This window comes from Oryctolagus cuniculus, chromosome 10 (assembly GCF_964237555.1).
Source record: "Oryctolagus cuniculus chromosome 10, mOryCun1.1, whole genome shotgun sequence".
Lineage (NCBI taxonomy): Eukaryota > Metazoa > Chordata > Mammalia > Lagomorpha > Leporidae > Oryctolagus > Oryctolagus cuniculus.
In genome coordinates this window covers 50,377,005-50,396,962 of record NC_091441.1, presented here as the reverse complement: position 1 = coordinate 50,396,962, position 19,958 = coordinate 50,377,005, and the positions used below count along the sequence as shown (strand labels likewise).

General features: G+C 36.4%; 1 long non-coding RNA gene and 1 other non-coding gene across 2 annotated transcripts in view; both read left to right on the top strand.

Moving 5' to 3' along the window:
- LOC103349313 (uncharacterized) overlaps positions 1-19,676 on the top strand; it is a 144,927-nt gene extending 125,251 nt beyond the window's left edge. The window contains exon 6 of the long non-coding RNA XR_007921501.2: positions 18,540-19,676. This is a non-coding gene — a long non-coding RNA (uncharacterized lncRNA). The remainder of the gene's footprint in view (positions 1-18,539) is intronic.
- On the top strand, positions 521-652 carry LOC127492559 (small nucleolar RNA SNORA18). Its single transcript, XR_007922069.2, has one exon. It is a non-coding gene; the product is annotated as a small nucleolar RNA SNORA18 (small nucleolar RNA).
- Positions 19,677-19,958: the final 282 nt, after the last annotated feature.

Sequence of the window (19,958 nt, the reverse complement as noted above, 5' to 3'; positions counted from 1 at the left end):
TACTAACCAACGGAATCCAACAACACATCAGAAAGATCATTCACTCAGACCAAGTGGGATATTTATTCCTGGTATGTTGGGATGTTTCAACACATATGCAAATCAATAAATGTGATACATCAGATTAACAAACTAAAGAACAAAAACCATATGGTTATCTTAATAGATGCAGAGAAAGCATTTGATAGAATACAAATCCTTTTATGATGAAAACCTGAAGCAAATTGGGTGTAGGAGGAACATTCCCTAAAGCAATCAAGGTAGTAGAGCCTGTTCCTGTCAGCGACTGCTTCCTCTGTCTGGCTGCACCGTTCACTGTCTTTGCTGCAGATCCTTGAGAATGTACCAAAGGTGGTGACCATTCAGCGGCTCACACAGAGGCCATGACAATCATGAGGTGGGGATAAATGTTGGAGATGCTCGCGAGGAGGTCAGGGGCCAGCTGGGACAGGTGACTCTCGGAGAACTCACAGGGCAGGAAGATCTGCAGCACATGGGTGGGCTGATTGGAGCCAGGGCTGTTGAGGTCTATCCTGATGGGGCTTTTCCTATATCCACTCATCATTGGAAACACCTCATAGAGCAACTATGTGGCTTTGCTTTGCTCATAGGACTTATTCTTAGGTCTGTGGGAAAGAACTACAAGACCGCTCATTAGAAAAGAGGGGCCGGCACTGTGGCATAGTTGGTAAAGCAGCCGCCTGCACTGCCGGCATCCCATATGGGCACTGGTTTGAGACCAGGCTGCTCCACTATCAAGGCAATATATGACAAACCCACTCCCAGCTTCTTAATGAATGGGAAAAAGTTGGAAGCATTTCTACTAAGATCCACAACTGGACATAGATACCCACTTTCACCATTGCTATTCAGTATAGTCCTGGAAGTTTTAGCCAGACCCATTAAGTAAGAAAAATAAATCAAAGTGTTACAAATTAGAAAGGAGGAAGTCAAATTATCCCTGTTTGCAGATGACATGATCCTATTATATAGGGAAACCAAAAGACTCCATTAAGAGACTACTAGAACTCATAAGAGTTTGGTAAGGTAGCAGGACATAAAATTATCACAATCAATCAACTTTTTTTTTTTTTTTGACAGATAAAGTTAAACAGTGAGAGAGACAGAGAGAAAGGTCTTCCTTCTGTTGGTTCACCCCCCAAATGGCTGCTATGGCTGGAGCTACGCTGATCCGAAGCCAGGAGCTAGGTGCGTCCTCCTGGTCTCCCATGCGGGTGCAGGGCCCAAGGACCTGAGCCATCCTCCACTGCCTTTCCGGGCCACAGTAGAGAACTGGACTGGAAGAGGAGCAACCGGGACTAGAACCCGGTGCCCATATGGGATGCCGGCACCACAAGGCAGAGGATTAACCAAGTGAGCCACAGTGCTGGCCCATCAATCAACTTTTAATACACATACAATTCCATGGCTGAGAAAGAACTTGTAAGATCAGTACCATTCATAGTAACTACAAAACATTTAAATATCTTGGAATAAATTTAACCAAGAATGTCAAAAATTTCTACAATGAACATTCCAAAACATTAAAGAAAGAACTAAAAAAAGACACAAAAAAATGGAAAAATCTTTCATGTTCATGGATTGGAAGAACTAATATCATCAAAATGTCCATACTACTGAAAGCAATTTACAGACTCAGTGTGATCCCAATCAAAATACCAATGACATTCTTCTCAGATCTAAAAAAAAAAAATGATGCTAACATTCATATGGAAACATAAGAGACCCTGAATAGCTATAACTATCTTAAACAACAAAAACAAAGCTAGAGGCATCACAATAAGAGATTTCAAAACATATTACAGGGGCCAGCACTGTGGCATAGCGGGTAATGCCCACCACCTGTGTGTGTGTACCAGCACCTCCCCCACGATGGGTACCAGTTTGAGTCTCAGCTGCTCCACTTCTGATACAGCTCTCTGCTATGACCTGAGAAGGCAGTAGAGGATGAACCAAGTCCTTGGACCCCTGTATCCATGTGGGAGATCTGGAGGAAGCTCCTGGCTTCAGATGGGTGTAGCTCCGAACACTGTGGCCATCTGGTGAGTGAACCAGCGGATGGAAGACTTCTCGCTCTGTCTCTCTGCCTCTGCCTCTCTGTAACTCTGCCTTTCAAACAAATAAATAAATCTTAAAAAAACATATTATAGACCAGTTATAATCAAAACAGCCTGGTACTCGCACAAAAACAGACATGTAGACCAATGGAACAGAATAGACACCCCAGTTTGAAGGTTATGTAAAGAACTTACCCAACAGCTGCCAAAATAAAAGGATCTAAGAGATAGAAGGAAAACTTGACAGGAAAGACAATGAAGGAAAAGGTTATTTCAAAGAGGTGTGGCAAGGTGCCACAGGAAATTTGGGTCTGAGGACTGAAAACTATGAATTTGGTAGCTAGGTAGATAACAGTAACCTTGACAAAGACAATTGTAGTGAAGTGGTGACAGTGAAGCCAGACTGTGTTGACAGGAGATGAAAATCAAGACAGTGGAGTATGAGAAACATACTTGCCGGACTTGGCTATGATGGACAGGAGAAAAGTGATGGTGACCAGAGAAAGATAGGGTGGCCACTGTGGTGCAGCAGGTTAAGCTAAAGCCTTGCTTGGGGTGCCTGAACCTCATTTCAGAGAGCTGCTGTGGGTCTCTGCTGCTCTGCTTCTGATCTAGCTACTTGCTAATGTGCCCGAGATAACGATGAATAATGGCCCCAATACTTGGGTCCTGACAACCCATGTGGGAGACCCAGATGGAGTCCCTCCTCTAGCCATGAATATTAAAGCTATTTGGGAAGGGAACCAGTGGATTGAAGATCTCTGTGTATGTCTTTGCTATTCTACCTTTCAAATAAATAAATCTTTTTTAAAAAAGAAGTTAGGGGTGGCATTGTGGTGTAGAGATAAAGCCTCTGCCTGCAATACCAGCAGCCCATATGAGCACCTGTTTGGGTTTGGCTGCTCCACTTTCAATCCAGCTTCCAGTTAATGCCAGGAAAAGCAGCAGAAAATGGCAAAATGCTTGGACCCCTGAAATCCATGTGGGGGACCTGGAAGATGCTCCTGGATTCTGGCTTCAGCCTGGCCCAGCATGGCCATTATGGCCATCTGTTGGTAAACCGGTAGATAGAAGATGGCTTGCTCACTTGCTCGCTCTCTCTCTTTCTCTTTCTCTCTTTCTCCCTCCCACCTCCCTCTCCCCTTCTCTCTGTGTATCTCTGATTTTTAAATAAAATAAATAAACCTTTAAAAAAATGATTTCAGGAAGTTTGTTGTTGTTTGGTTCTTGTTTGTTTTCTAATGAAGAGTCTAGTGCAAGTTCACAATCCTGAGGGAGAAGTCATGGAGAGAGGGTTGCCCAAGAGGTTTGAACCACAGGGGCTGCTCATTGATCTCTAACGGGAACCAAGGGGATAGGCCTCAAGTACACTGTGACAGATGAGGGCTCATCAGACACACCTCATCATTTGAGGCATGAGGGGTGAGATGATGCAGGCAGGTGCTGCTCCTACTGGTGATGAACATGTTAGCCAGTAGGTATTGGATCTATGTGTGCCAGACCCCGTGCAAAGCTATGCACCTATGTTACCACTTTTGACTCACAACAACCCATGAAGGAGGAAGTCGGAACAGAAAGGCTAAGTGACTTACCAATGACCACATCGCTGGCAAGTGGCAGAACTGGCACATGGAACCACAGCTGTTTGCTTTCAAAGGCTTCCATCTTATTTATCCACAGCCTTTTGTTGCAAGGAGCAGACTGATGGGACATTGAGAGCATCTTGTCTGAAAGCCTCACTGGCCTCTCTTAAACTCACTGGTTGTGGTACAGGGAAGTGACACCCTCGAGGAAAGGATGGGAATCTGGAGTACATTCTGTGGGGACAGAGAAGGGAGTTGCTCAATGTCTCTGAGTCATGGATCATATTGCATACAAGGGTCCAAGTGCAATACGCTTGTAGTTTACTTAGATGTCAATGTCATATTTAGCTTGGTTTAAGGGTTTCTTTGGCTCAGGACAATGCACTGAGACAACCCAGATGGGTGTTCTTGGCAGAGCTCTCTGTGCCTTCCTCCTGTCCATGGAGACATGCTGGTTGTCATGGCTCATTTGAGGAGTCTGTTCAGGCCAAAATCTCTAAATACTCCCTGCTGTGAAATTCTGTCACATGTGCCTTCCTGCTATGGGAGGCTCAGAGCTACTCTAACAAGTCCTTCAGGAGGCAGGATGCACCCTCAAATTAACAATACTCTCTTCCAGCCTATATTTCCAATTTCTTTATTCTTCTGGATTTCTGCTCTAGTGATGTTAGTGACATTCTAGGTTTCCCAGGACATGAGGTCCACCTCTTCCAAGGACACACAGAAATAGTGGTGAATAGCAGTGATCACAGGAATAACAGCTACCTGAAGTATTAATATTCTGCTACCAAAACATCAACCATAAGGAAGTGGAGTTAGAGAATTCGGGATAAAGAGTAGCTTAGCATAAGAATGAGAAAGAATATGAATGTTAAAAAGATGATCCTAACAGTTAATCTTACAAAGAACGTTAACTCTAGTGACTTGATGCTCATGCATTCTAATCTTCTGAAGATGAAAGACAACAGAAGGATGTAGAAAGGTCATGGAGAGCATCAGTGTAGGAAGCAACAGCACCTTCATCCCCAAAATGGTTTTTCCAGTCAGCACTTCTGTATCTCTGGATTAACAGCTGGGTGGTGTCACTTCAACATCAACCCCTTGAAAATACAGCTAGAAATGCTTCTCACTTTTCTCCAGGCAGAATATTCTCATATTCTCCTTTATTTTTATTTTGTCTTGCTTGAACTGCATTACACAATTCATATTCTGCATCAGTATAAGAAAAGTAGATGAGAAAACAAGCCCAGGAAAATAAATCTATGGCTAAGTGTGTGTGTGTGAATAGAGAGAGAATGGGAAAAAGATAAATTTTGAGATTGATAAATACTTTTAAAAGCATTTTTTTATCTTTGATTTTGATTCAATTTAAACCTTCCCTCCAAAGAATATCACAATAAAAAAAGCGAGTGTTTTAGCTTGACAAAATGCAAAATTCTGTTTGTACTAGCAGAGAAAGTGGTGAAAATCTTCTCTTGAGAAAAGCCGATGGACAAATAAAGATTTCTCATCCCAGACTAAAGAAAATAATCCAGGAAGGGAGCCAAAAAAAAAAAAAAAAAAGATTCCAAGGAGAGAAATGGAAAGTAATGCCAAGAGGCAAACACTTAAAATAGATTTAGGGATCTGACTAATTAAAACTTTAAAAGCTTTGTTTGTCAAAAAATATCATAAACAACCCAGATTTTCTAAGACAGAGGACATATTGAAGCAACCTAACTGTATTTGCTGCGTAGGTGGGAATTTGACTAGGCAGGGTGGGCTTTATCTGGTAAGGTTAAGCACCCAGTTAAAGGTGACCCAGCTATTAACTACTGGAACAACAAAGTGAGCTGCATGTCACTGGCCAGTAATACATGTTCCTACCCAAAGTTTCTTTTTTAATATATATTCCATGCCTTAATGTTTGCACCAGATTTGGAAAGTGTGTAAAATAGAGGAGCTTTTTCATAGCTTTGTTTGGTCCATTCATAAGAAGGCTGTTAATGATTTTCTACTGAAAAGACTACTAATATATTTTTATGTTAGTTTTATTTAAAAATGTTACCTTTTTTTATGTGATTTTTCTCATCATTTTAAGCTACATCCTTTTACTGTTGGTTTTGTGATACTTCTTAAAAATAGGTGTTGAATTTTGTTGACTGGATTTTCACCATGTGTCTTGTGGTGGTTTCTTTTTATTGGGGAGGGGGTGGTGAGGGTGGTAGTTGCTGAAGTAAATCTTCATATCATCGAAAGTCGTGTTGTTAATCATTTGTTGCATTCCTAGTTGCTATAAATATTATATAGTATAGCAAATAATGCCATTGTAATAGTTTGTACTTTGCCTAGAAATTACCTGAAAAAAATGCTAAAATAGGGGTTCTATGGCAGCACTACTGGAAATTCTGGCTCAGAACGTATGCAGAGGCTGGAAACTGGGATTTTTAGACTAGTCCATTCTGTCACCATGATTCTAACAAATGCAAAACAATACAACTTTGAGAAAATAGTTCAAATAAACCATCAAATTATAATATGCATTTTTTGTTAAAGTTGCAGTAATATAAAAGTGAAGTTATTCTAATTTAAGCATTCTCATTTGTTTTTATTTTAATGAGGCATACATATCTTTGTTCTCTGGTTTTGCTAGCTTCATTAAGTAAGTGGCTATATTTTAAAAAATTATTTGTTAAATGTTCATAAAACATTAGACTTTTCTCATATTCTTTAAAATTTTGAAAGAACTATTAGGTAAAATCATTTAATCCTGAGGTCTTGACTGTTTGTTTGAAGTGATTCTTAGAGTGCTTAGTTTTCAATTTTTCCCATGGTTATTGATCTCACAAAAATTGCGAATTGAGTACAGTGATGAAAGAGTAGCCATTAGGCCTGCACATAGCATACCCAAGGGTGTGCTAGTGAAATATAGTACTTGACAATTCATATGAAACTGGATGGTGAGGGATCTAGAATAGGTATAGAGTAAATATCTTGCAAATCATTTGTGTGTACAATATGTCTTTTTTATCTTTACAATAGCCTCCATCATCATTTTATAAATGAGTAAGCCAAGAAGCAGAATCTAGAAGCAGGGCATTGATTAGAAATACAGAACCGAGTGTCAATAAGAAAGGACATCTGTAGGGAGCAAATAAGCTATGAGAGTGGATTGTCCACAGTGCTTGGAGTCAGATGGGATATGAAGGAGCTTTGCAGGGCCTCATTATTGATTTCATCTGGCTAACCTCACAACCTGGGTTTGCCATCTTGGAGCATTTTTGATTTTAGTAAATATTTATCCAGTTATTTTTACACCTAAGTAGAAGCTCACAGAGGTGTTTTGAGGCTTACAGCTTATGAAATTTTAGAGGTTATTTTTAAGTAAAATAATTTTAAAAAAATTTATTTATTTGAAATTTAGAGTTACAGAGAGAGATGGACAGAGAGAATGCAATCTTCAATCTGTTGGTTCACTCCCCAAATGGTCACAACTGCTGGGGTTGGGCCAGGCCAAAGTCACATCCATCACAGATGGTGGTTTAACCAGCTGTGCCACAACATTGGCCCTCAAGTAAAATAATTTTAATAGTGTAATTTTTGTAAATTTCACACAAACAGAAGAACACATTAACACATTACAAAGACTCCTCCTTGTAACCCAGGCAAATGAGGAGCCATTTAGCTAAATAATCTTTAGCTTCATAGTCACACTTCTCTAACACTGGGAAAGTACTTAAATTCTAACAGGAAGTTTCAAGATGTAGTAACTAATGTATTGATAGAGAGAGAACTTCATAAACTCATCATAACACTGTGGACCTCAAGTTCTACCAGTGAAGAAGTCATGAATGCTCACATAGGGATCAGTTGTTCCCATAAATTCCAGGGTCATTGGTGAAGACTGTATATTGTATCAGGGTTATAGCTGTCATGATCACTGGGTGTTTCCATTTTCTTCCTTGTTATAACTAAAGGCTTATACTTCTATATGTATATATATGTTTCCTATTAATGTATGGGTGAAGTCATATAAAATTGGGTATGAAAATGTAGTGATTTGCTGTGGAATTCTCAGGGAATTTTCTGATAATTTTCCAAATGCCTCCATGTATGTAAGATAAAACATTATTCATCTACTCTACTGCCATTGACTGAGCTTTATATTTTCAAAATTTATATGCTGAAGTCCTAACTCTCAATATGATTATATTTGGAGATAGAGCCTTGACAAGCAGAATTAGATGATGTTATAGTATTGGGGCCTCAGGATTAGATGAGTGACCCTATTAGAAGAAACATAAGAAACCTTTCACTTATGCTCATTCTGTCTTTCGACTATGGAAGAACGCAAGAATCTGACCACCTGCAAGCCAGGAAAGACACCCTCACCAGGAACCTTGTGGGACCATGATCCTGAATTTTCTGGCTTTCAGAACTCTGAGAAAAATCAATTTCTGTTGTTTAAGTCATACAAACTGTGATAATTATTTATGATAAGTTGGGCAGACTTCCACCACATAGGAACTGTTTGTAATGGAATGTGCAAATATATTTGAGAGGCATCATGTGAGACATAAATGTTACAATAAAAAGCCTATTTTTAGAAATTTCAGTCACTTATCAACTGTACTGAGTCAATTCTAATTTGGATTTTATTTGTAATGATGTAACAGGTTTCAGGTTAACTTCCTATATGTAGGCTCTCTTATATTTTATTATACTACATAGTTCATTTTCCTTAAAAATTACACTTAACTTTTATTCATTTATTATTCAGTCACTCAGCTTTTTAATTCATTCATTCCTTCCTTTTGGATAATCAGTTACAATCAAGTCATTGTGAAGGATTGGCAATCTTGTGCATATTCACAATCTAAGTAGATGATGTACTAGGTATTTTGTGGTCCAGAGAGGAAATACTTTCCTTTTGGTTGGAGGGAAGAATTTGAATTTGAGCTGGATTTTGGCATCAGTATAGGATTTTAACAGATGGAAATGAAGAAAAGGGCAATTCAGAGATGAGATAATTAAATTCAAGGGAATGTGGAAGAAAATTGTGCTTTCGTTAAGGACAACTACGTTTAGCTTGATTTCATTAGTTTAACACATATGTATGGAAGATAAAACTGATAAGCTTTTAAAACATAAACTCTCTAAAAAGTCTAAACAATAAAACTTAGAGAGAAAATTTAAGCCATATTGTGAATGATATTTTTCATCATAGACCAAGATTCCTAGGTTTGTTTCTACAAAAATAATTTTGTCAATATTATGCCAAATAGCAGCAATAATAAGTGAAATAGGCAATAGAGTCTGAGTTTTGTTTTAAACTGGTACTGGAAGCTCATAGTTCATCAGGTAGTTGAGTCACTAGCACTGAAAGAGACATCAAGGCTGTGATCACTCTCACGAGGTAAAATGAGAATAGATAAAATCGTCTCAGTAAAAAGACTCAAAAATTGATACCAAAGCTATATAAGGGTTGGGGAGAGGGAAGAAAGGAGGAAGAACTATTAAGAGAACAATAATTAAACAAAGTCAGGATACTAAAGGAAGAGAGTGTCAAAAAGAGGGATTTTAGTCCTGACTTGCATTATATTTTACCTTTCTTGCATTTATTTTTATTTACTTTCAAATTAAACTATATTTCTATATTTTGAAAGCAGGAGCTATTACTTTTACTCTGACAACGTTCTCTACCACATCTACTATCCTGCTAAGGGCGTTATTACACATTTAATAATACTTATTCTTTGATTGATTTTTACAACTTTAAAATGATGAAAACATAAACATAGCTAACACTTATTAAATAATAATGAGCAGTTCAGGTATCTTATGTGCATTATTGATTTATTTTCACAACTATCAAAGGATGCAATGTGGATATGCCAGATCACAGTAGAATAACAACTTAAGAGTATATCCTTCACCCTGACAAATCTTGAAATTCACCACAATTTTAAAATTCTGAGAAGTTAAAGCATTTTCTATTATTTATTTAGAAATTATTTTTCAGGCACATACTTGGTGAAAAGCACCATGTTAGGTATTTTGTGGGAGAAGAGTGTGATAGGGCTTGCCTGTTTCCCATATTGTTGGACTTTTTCCTTTAGAGAGGAAAAAATTCATATTTCACTCCCAACATCTCTACTAGATAGATCATTAGCAAAGTCATAATTGAAAATTAGAAACTTTAGATTTAAGATTGTTATTTAAAATCAGTCTTTTTTTCTTTAAGAAAATTGCAAGTGTTTATATAGAAGAATTGGATCCTTGCATAATCTTGCTATTTGTGGGAATGTAATATAGAGCAGCCAGCTGTGGAAAACAGTAGGGATTTTCTCAAATAGTTAAAAATAGAATTAATATATGATCTAGCAATTCTAATTATGGGTATATATCCACAATAACAGAAAGTAGAGACTCAAAGTAATGTCTATTCTTCCAAGTCTATAGCCACATTATTCAAAATAGCCAAAAAAAAAAAAAAATCCCAAGTGTCTATGGATGAATGAACAAAAGATGGTATATACATGCTGATAAAACTTGAATATAGCTTGAGCGTTCCCCAAAATTGAAATTTAATCCCCATTGTGAGTTATTAAGAGGGTGGAAACTTACTCTGAGTATGGTGTTTGGAGGTAGAGTCTTTGGGAAGTGATTAGGATTAGATAAGGTCATTAGAGTGGAGTTCCCATGAGTGAATTTTGATGGTTTTATAAACAGAGGGAGAGAGACACATACATAGACACCTGTACCCTTTGTCTTTTGCCATGCACTGTCTTGGGACTCTGCCAGCAAGGTCATCACCAGATGAGCCCCCTACACCTTGCACTTCCATTATTGTGAGGTAAAATAAACTTCATTTCTCTATAATGTAGCTTACTGCTGGTATTTTATTATAGCAAGGAAAAACTGACTAATAAACACAAAAGGAAATCAGAAGAAAATTCTGACATGTGGAACAGCATGGCTGACTTGACACCATGATGCTAAGTGAAAGAAACCAAGCCACCAAAGTAACAAATACTGCATTATTTTAGTTAAATGGGGATATCTAGAATAGTTAAATTCATAGAGACAGAAAGTAGATTGGTTATTTCTAGGTCCTGCAAGAGCTGAAATTGAGGAGTTGTTGTTTAATGGAAAACAGTTCCAGAGATTGGCTGCACTATAACATGGATGAACTTAATACTACTGAATTGTACACTTAAAAATTCTTGGTAAATTCTATTTTCTGGATGTTTTATCAAAGTTTTAACAGGAATTAAAAACCTCTCAATTCATTTATTCTTATATGAAGTACAAACCTGTTTTGTGATCACTTTTCCATGCACCATGTGAACAATGTAGCTTCCCAGTATACAGAAAACTCCCTTTATGTTCCATGTTGTTGTGGTGTGGTGCATACATGGATTCAAAACTGAAAGAATAGAAACCTGTCAGGAACAAAAGATAACGTGAAGAAATACTTGCCTCCAACCACTAATAATGGGCTTAATTATTCAAAATGGGAACTTTTTGGAGTGCTTTAACTTTTCTGATAAAGAGCCTATTTTTGACTTGAAATGAAGAACAATTAATTCTACTATAGGCCTCAGTAGTGATGACAATACAGGGACCTGATTATACTTTATAATGATACCAGATAGGGCAATTTTTTAAATGTTTTATTGAATCCATGAAGGGATCATTGTGTGACTTGCATTTAGAAAATCTACTCTCCAGAGAATTATCTGTAGTTAGGATATTATTGTTAGGTCAAGTTATGTGTTTGAAGTTGATTAATCCCTTTCTTGTGCTGATTGTCATAACTTGTACTGTTTACAATTAATCCCTTCTGTTATCTGGTCCCTGATTTATTTCTATGTGGAATCTAAGAATTCATGCAATATTCATTTCCCATATATAGACACATTATGGTGGGCAATAGTCTTGCCATTATCTATGGATTAATTCAGATATGATAGAATTATCTCTCTCCAGAGATAGATTATGAAAGACTTTTAAAGGAACAGATTTCCATACTAACTTTGAACTTAATCAGCTATTTCATAATTATTCCAGGACTGCTACAAGGAATCCCACGGCTTCTTATTATTCATGGCAGCAAGACAAAATGTATGCAACCTTTCTTCATTTTAGGAGGTGGCAAAAGGTCTTAGAGATTATCCTTCACATGCTAATATTTCAGAAATCTATTATTTTGGTGTAGTGGTAAAAAGGAAAGTAACTTTCAAGATTCTTCAGGGTTCTTCTCATTCTCAGATGCATCTTTTGTGTAACTATAATTCTTTTAGTTCTTGCAAAGTTATTAAAGGGGTTTTATTCATAATGCTTCAGTTGGAAAAATATTCTGTTTTTGCCATCTGAAGTAGAAATACAGAACAGTTTACCCCTTCAACTGTTGTTTTGTTCCCTCAACTTCAGCTAATAAATAGACTACAGAAAAACTTTACAAGTCCTCACCAGTTGGTTTCAAAGCACACCAAGGACCATATTTTCTGTTTACCTTTTCCCCCAATTTTGATTTTATTTTATATTTTCTACATAATGTCTTTTAAGATTCAAAACTTTGGGGGCTGGCTGGCGCTGTGGTGCACTAGATTAATCCTCTGCCTGCGGCACTGGCATCCCATATGGGCACCGGTTCTAGTCCTGGTTGCCCCTCTTCCAATCCAGCTCTCTGCTATGGCCTGGGAAAGCAGTAGATGTCCCAAGTCCTTGGGCCCCTGCACCCGAATGGGAGACCCAGAAGAAGCACCTGACTCCTGGCTTTGGATCAGTGCAGCTCTGGCTGTTGTGGCCATCTGGGGAGTGAACCAACAGAAGGAAGACCTTTCTCTCTCTCTCTTTCTCTCACTGTCTTTAATTCTACCTGTCAAATAAATAAATAAAATCTTTAAAAAAATAAAAAAATTCATTTAAAAAAATCCAAAACTTTATTTAAAACATATATATTCTCCCTACCCCCTATATTGTTATCAAAATACATGTTGCACTGCTGCCTGAGATAGGTAACATAGATACGGATGACTTTAATTAGAAATGTATTCAAATCTTTAGAGTGTGTACGATCTGAATGTGTCCCATAGTTCATATATTAAAACTTAATTACCCAAGTGATATCATTCAGAGGTGGTATCTTTAGGAGGTAGTTAGCTCATGAGTATTCCAGCCTCATGGAGCTGGTGGAATAAAAGTGACTTCATGTGGTATTAAAGCCTTTTGGCTCTTCCCCCTTCCACCATGTGAGGCTGCTGCTGTGAAAAACCCCATCTATTGAACTTGCCCTTCTCCGACACCTACCTGCTGCTTCCCTGTCAGATGTGCGGACTGCACAACTATGAGAAATAAATTTCTGTTCTTTTATTTTTATCTTAATATTTATCATTTTTGAGATAACATTTTAATTAACATGTTCAACTTCATTCATATAAACCAAATTTTAAAATAGTCACAAAATCATTGAAATTATAATAGTAGGTAATTTCTGTCCTTTATAAATTAACAGTCTCAGGTATTTTGTTAAAGTAGCACCAATAAACTAAGATAAAGTGGTTGGCTAATTAATGAAGACACAAGAAAATATTTTGTGCTTCCGGTTGTGCATCACAAGCTTATATAGCTGCCTTTTAGTTCTGTAGCTTAAGGACATCGGAGATCATCTTTCCCTATTTTGTTAAAACTCCACGGCTTATTCAGATGTGCAAACTACTTTAAGAACCCTTGCACTGGAAATACATTCTGACAATGCTCCCCTGGAGAAGAAAGTATATGATAGTGGTGTCCAGTGGCAGGATTCTTGTTCATTCATTGCAAGAAGTGCTAATTAACTGTGGGGTTTCTCCAGACTAGCCTTCAGCATTCACCTCTAAGAAGCTACAGAATTGGTACAAAAGATGAAATCTAGTTGCTATGCTAAAACCTTCTGCATTTTTGCACAGTAATTTTGTAATCTATAAATTCTGTTGGACAAATCTGTTCTTTGTATGAGTATTGTTACAGACCAACTTCAAGTGATATTGTGGTAGGTATTTCAACATGTTCATTTTTCTATTACTGGAAAAAATCAAAATTAATACTTTTTTCCTTTCTTGAAATTATTTTCTTTTTACTGTCAGTAATGCTGACTCACACTCAGAACATGCTATGTGATTTAAATTTGATAATATTTTCTTTTTGGTCTCTCTACCTACACAGCCTAATATAAGCCTAATGATTAGGCACACAAGCTCTCATCAAGTCCAGGCTCTTCCACATACTCTGTGACCTTAGAAAAATTACAGAATCTTTTTGCTGATTTCCCCATTAGTAAATGATTATAGGAGAACTGTGAGACATAATGCATGAGAAAAATTAATATATTCTGGTGGGTGGTATTCATGGTAGAATTTAGAAATGTTTGTATGGCTTTTCTTCAAAGTAATCTTTATAGGCAGTAAAAACTTCAGAAAGTTCTCATTTGTTTCAGATACAGTATTTTAAGCACTTTAGGAACTATTTATTGGTGTTTACCTATATTTGAAAGTACTTCAATAAAAAGATATAAATTATTTGGTTCTAAAACATATACTGTATCTCTGGATGATTTTATTTTTATTCATCCATCTATCTATTATACTTCCTTCTTCACCTCCCTCCCTTTATCCACCCAACAAATGTTTAATGAGTGCCTTCTGTACCCTGCACTGGTGAAATAAAAGTGAACAAGATCATCATCACCATTTGCTGCTATCTTGTTCTCTGGGAGGACCAGAGAAAGACTGAGAGGTAATTACAATACTGAGGGTTAAGTACTGTGACATGACTATGCCTGGGGTATTATAAGAAAAAGCGTAGAACATGAGTCTCAGTGCCTTCAGGATCAGTGAAGGAATTCTATTTTTCTGGTATTGACAAAAGTAATTAAAAGGCATTTTTTTAGTTAACTTTAGCCAAAAATATACTTTCGATAAATACATTTATAGCCTTAGAGAAAACTCTTAGGGCAAACCTGGCTTTCAAACCTGGAAGACAGAAACTTCTTTTCTAATCTCATGGCTATTTTACTTTAGGGAATGGAACACACTGGTTATGGCTATTTGCTGCATCTCAGTCCTGTTTGGAAAAAGGTGTTGGTGTATTTTATATAACTGAGTTGAATAAATCCCAATACTTACCTCTGTAATTTACTGCGTGTGAAGCTATCCTATTCCCTGGATCACAAAAGAAATGCACTAGGGAAAAATTTTTATCTCATTTTTATGTGTAAGAAATAAATCATTCTTTCAGCACAAAACACATAAAAAGCTATAAAATTTAGTCCAAGCATTTACAATTATTTTTAAGTCTGATAAGCCCTAGGTTACTTTATAGTATGGCTATAGGGATTCTTTTTCTTTTTTTTTTTGTAAATCTTTTGTTTTTGTCTTGTAAATCAAGTCATCACTTACATAGAATATAGTTTTGAATTTCAAATGCTATGTATTTTTACAATGTTAGTTTGCTTGAAAATGCAAAATGTTAAGACACCTGTGCTCTAATTTTTTTTTATTCAACATCCCTAGAAACAAAAATGTTATTTCATCTTATTTTTGGGAATTTACAGGATACAATGCCCAATTGAAAATAAAGAAAAACAAATAGATAAAGCCATTGTAAAGCTGCTGAAAATCTTGCTCCTGGAACACTCAGCCTTGATATCAATTTAGTACTGATGTGGACATTGTCATGGGCACAAACATACTCCATCTGTATGAGTTAATGATGATAAGGCTTGCCACGTTTTACACACACACACACACAACCCTTTTCAGAAATATTCTTGGACCACTCTAATTAGGAAACTAACCAACACATGAACTAGAAACCATAAGATCAAATATGCTTTGGGAATATAGTCATTGAAGCACACAAAACATGGCAAGTTGGTTAGAAGTAATTGTTTTGCACAGGACAATTAAAATCCCTTCAATATTTTTGAAGGCCACCAATAAAGCCTCCTAAGAAAAGCCTTTTCCAAATCTTCCATGACTATGATTCAGTCTTGAAACAAAAAGTGAAAGCAGAAGGCAAAGTGCTCCATCTAGAGTACAAAGGAATCAAGTTTAAAAAAAATTGGGAGGGATCCTTAAGAAACGGCCCTCTGAATACAGGCTACAACTTGAAACTCCACTTTCATTGCTTGCAACCAACATTTCTTCTTGTTTTGTTTCTCAGATTCATGAAGCCAATCATAACAGTTAGATAATCCAGCCAGTGCCCCATGAATCAAGACACTACACAAGTTACCTGAAAATACTGAATTAGTGACAGGAACATCCTTTTGTTAATTATGGGTTAGCATGGCCTTTTTTGAAGATCACTCATATTCATGGGTTTAAAAAATTTTTTAGTTCTGTTTCTTTCATGTACTTTTTGAAGTTGTTTTATATTTAAAGATGTTCTTTTTTTTTAATTTTATTTAAGGAATACAAACTTCATGCATTTCATTTGCAAATTTAGGAAAATAGTGATTCTTTTCAACTTAGCTTCGCTCTGGCTCACACTCCCACCCTTCTTCCTCCTCTCTCTCCTATTACCATTCTTATTTTTTATAAAGATCTATTTTCAATTAACCTTATACTCATGAAATTAACTTTCCACTAAGTAAAGCATTCAACAAATAGTATGAATACAACAAACAAAAAGCAAACACACAACAAAAACCCACTGTTCATCAACAGTCAAGACAAAGGCTATTCAAAATCATTGCCTTTCAAAGTGTCAGTTGCACTCATACAGATTACCTTTTAGGTATTCTATTAGCTACCATTGATCAGAGAGGACATACAGTATTTGTCTTTTTGGGACTTGCTTATTTCACTAAGTGTAATGGTTTCCAGTTGTGTCAATTTTGTTGCAAATGATAGGATTTCATTTTTTTTTTGCTTCTGTGTATTATTTCATGGTGTATATATACTATAATTTTTTATGCAGTCTTCAGTTGATGGACATCTGGGTTGATTCCATATCTTGACTATTGTGAATTGAGCTGCAATAAATATGAGTGTAGAATTTTACCTTCCTTTATTCATTTAGCATTGATTGGATTTCAAAGAGTGAATGTCCTCCAGAAGGCCACACTCTTAGTAAATTGTTTGATTTTATTGATAATAATATGTTTTTCCTTCCTCCATCCTGGGCAATAATCATAGAATTAGCATTTACCAACCAGCTAATGAAGTCCAGCTTTAGGGGCCTTCATTCCCATAAAATTTCATTGTTGTAACTATGGACATTTATGGGGTCTTATTAAATAAAAGTGAAATTGAGGATACATTTTGATTGACTTGTGACACATACAGTGTTGACTTTTTTGAGATATACAGGGTCCTTCAAAAATTCATGGGAAGTACAAATTCTAAAAATAAACTATGCTTGGATTTCAAAATGTTTTGCACTAAAATAAACATACATTTTAATTCTATTCTCCATGAACTTGCTGATATATTTTCATATTTATGTAGTTCACAGGCTCTTTTGTTCGTAATTAAGCTAATGTTAGCTGTAGTACTATAGGAATAACTTGTAGTAAATACTTCTTCCCTCCAGTATACCAGTATCTTGCAACACATGTATTTGCAAAATAAAAGAAAAACAAGTTTCAAAATGAGTGGTAGCGGAAGTTTATAGCATTTTTTTTCCAAATTGTATAGCAGATTATTAGTTGTCCTAAACTTACTGTCAGAAAAATTTACGTTAAAAGCACCCAAATAGTTTGAAGCTGCAAGAAATATTTCTAGATGCTCAATAATGAAAATGAAATATTCCTCACATGTGTTGGAAGAAAAACCAAATTAACCTATTAACGTATCATTGTGCCATGAAAAGGTGATCAAATACTACTTAGTAAAAAATACATTGAAAAGAACTATGCTATAGAGGTATATTAGGTCACTAATAAAATAGGTGTTATTTTTGTTATTATTTATTGGAAAACTTTATATTTTTCCTGGTTCAATGTAATATTCACTTTGTATCTAATATCATATTGTTTTTCTTAAAGAGGGCACCCCAGCCATCTACTCCTATCAGTAATTCTTACAGTATCAGAACATTTAGTTTATAGTAAGTGTAATAACCATGCTTGTAGTTCATTCCCCACCTTTTTTAACTGGAACTCATTTTTAGCCATTTCATTCTTTACTGCATTGTGTTCTATTTGAAGACTAGATTTTCAAACTCTCCAAAAGTCAAACTAGTTACTGTGAATGAGTATGTTAAGAAATTTCAAATTTATTCCTCTCTTTAAGTAAAGAACAATGATTCCTTTTCTTTAAAACTGGCTCAGGATTCTGGGAGTATGACTTCTATCAGGATTGAAGCATATCTGACAATCTGAGTTTCTGATTAAAGACAAATGTAACCCTGAGTCATTCATTATAGATTGGTAAGCAGCTATAGTATGGCCTGGAATCTTGAAGTATAGTTCATAGTCTATATTATGAGAGATTGGGGTTGCCAGAGACTTTTTAATTATATGAAATAATAATATTCAGAGAACAAGAATGATATTGATTGATTGAATTACTTTATAGGAAAAAATGGATTGAGAAATGTTTAATTAAAAAGCCCTCTAAAATATTACCGACAAGTCAAACCTTCTATGAGCTCTAATTTTTCTTTGTGCAATAGCTGAGAACCATGTTCAACTTGGAATCCTAGAAGGGTGCTGTTAAGTGCCATGTTTCATCAACATAAATAATTAACTGGAAAAAACATGTAATATTCATTGCTGGAAATTATTAACACAGATTGCAAAGGGAAAAAATCCAAAAATTAAATAAAACTAATTAATTTAGCTAACATTTGGTTTTTGGCATTTCTTCTATTTATATAACTAACTTTTTGAAATGCCTTTTCCTTTTAGGACAGATACAAAAGGTGGAGATGCTTGGCTGCAGCAAAATTGAATCATATTTGATGCATGGTTTGAAACTGTAAGAGATTTCAAGGATTCCAGTATATTCTTGCAGGAGGTATACTTCAAGGGCAGGGAAAATGGGAGTCTGTGTCTTGTTTTTACATTTTAAGTCCATTCCAATATAAGACAACTATTATTTTGAGAGTAGGAGCAATTGTTCAATTACATGTTACAACCTGCAAATGATTCACGTTATTGGAGGTTTTTCACTTTTGTGAGAAGGTATTAGGGAGATAGCTTCTAGAAAACCTATTGAATAAATAAAATATTTCCTGGCAGATGTTGCTTTTCTGCCCCCAGCCAATACAAATTGCAAAGCACAGAGCTTAGAGGTTGCCTGTAATGATATTAATTAATGTCATGAAGCTTCATCTATGAGTGTCAATGGTGTGATAAACTACTATTTATGTGATGCAAAGTGGTGAAAAATGGGTCAAAAGAACAATACTTCTGTAACACCATTTCTCTTGTCAGACACTCAGCTGCTATTCCCAGATGTTCTTATTTGTATGAGGGGAAAAAGAAAGATTTTTTACCCCCTGCCTCTGAAAATCTGGTTGGTAGAAGACCCTGAGAGCAGTAGTCCTTCAGAAAGCAGAAGATGGATTTCTTTGAAGTCCAGCAGCTTCATTAGGATGAAAGCTAGTTTTATGTGAGACTGAACTCAACCTACCAGGGGTAGAATCTTAGTGCTAATCAAACTGTTCTTCTTGGCTTGATTACAGAGCGAGCTGAAAAATATTTCATTGTTCAATGTATGGCTCCAAGAACAATGATGTACAAATTAGTGGCATCCAATCACTAAGAAAAGCTTATCATCATACCAGGCTCTCTGACATTACTTTTCCTGACCATTTTCCTTTTAGGTTAGAAAGTAGAATAAGATTGAGTCTCAGAAAGAGAAGTTTGGTGGATGTGACACCAATTTCTCAAAAGGAAAATAAAAAGGGGGTTATTTTTCAATAGGAAAAAATATTGTATTTAAAACATATTTGTGGGGCCGGTGCCATGGTTCAATTGGTTAATCCTCCGCCTTGTGGCGCTGGCATCCCATATAGGCTCCGAGTTCTAGTCCCGGTTGCTCCTCTTCCAGTTCAGCTCTCTGCTGTGGCCCGGAAGGGCAGTGGAGGATGGCCCAGGTCCTTGGGCCCTGCACCTGCATGGGAGACCAGGAAGAAGCTCCTGGCTCCTGGCTTCGGATTGGCGCAGCACCAGCCGTGGCAGCCATTTGGGGAGTGAACCAACGGAAGGAAGACCTTTCTCTCTGTCTCTCCCTCTCACTGTCTGTAATTCTACCTTTCAAAAAATAAATAAAATCTTAAAAAAAAACATATTTGCTAACATTTTCTCCCATTCTGTTGGTTG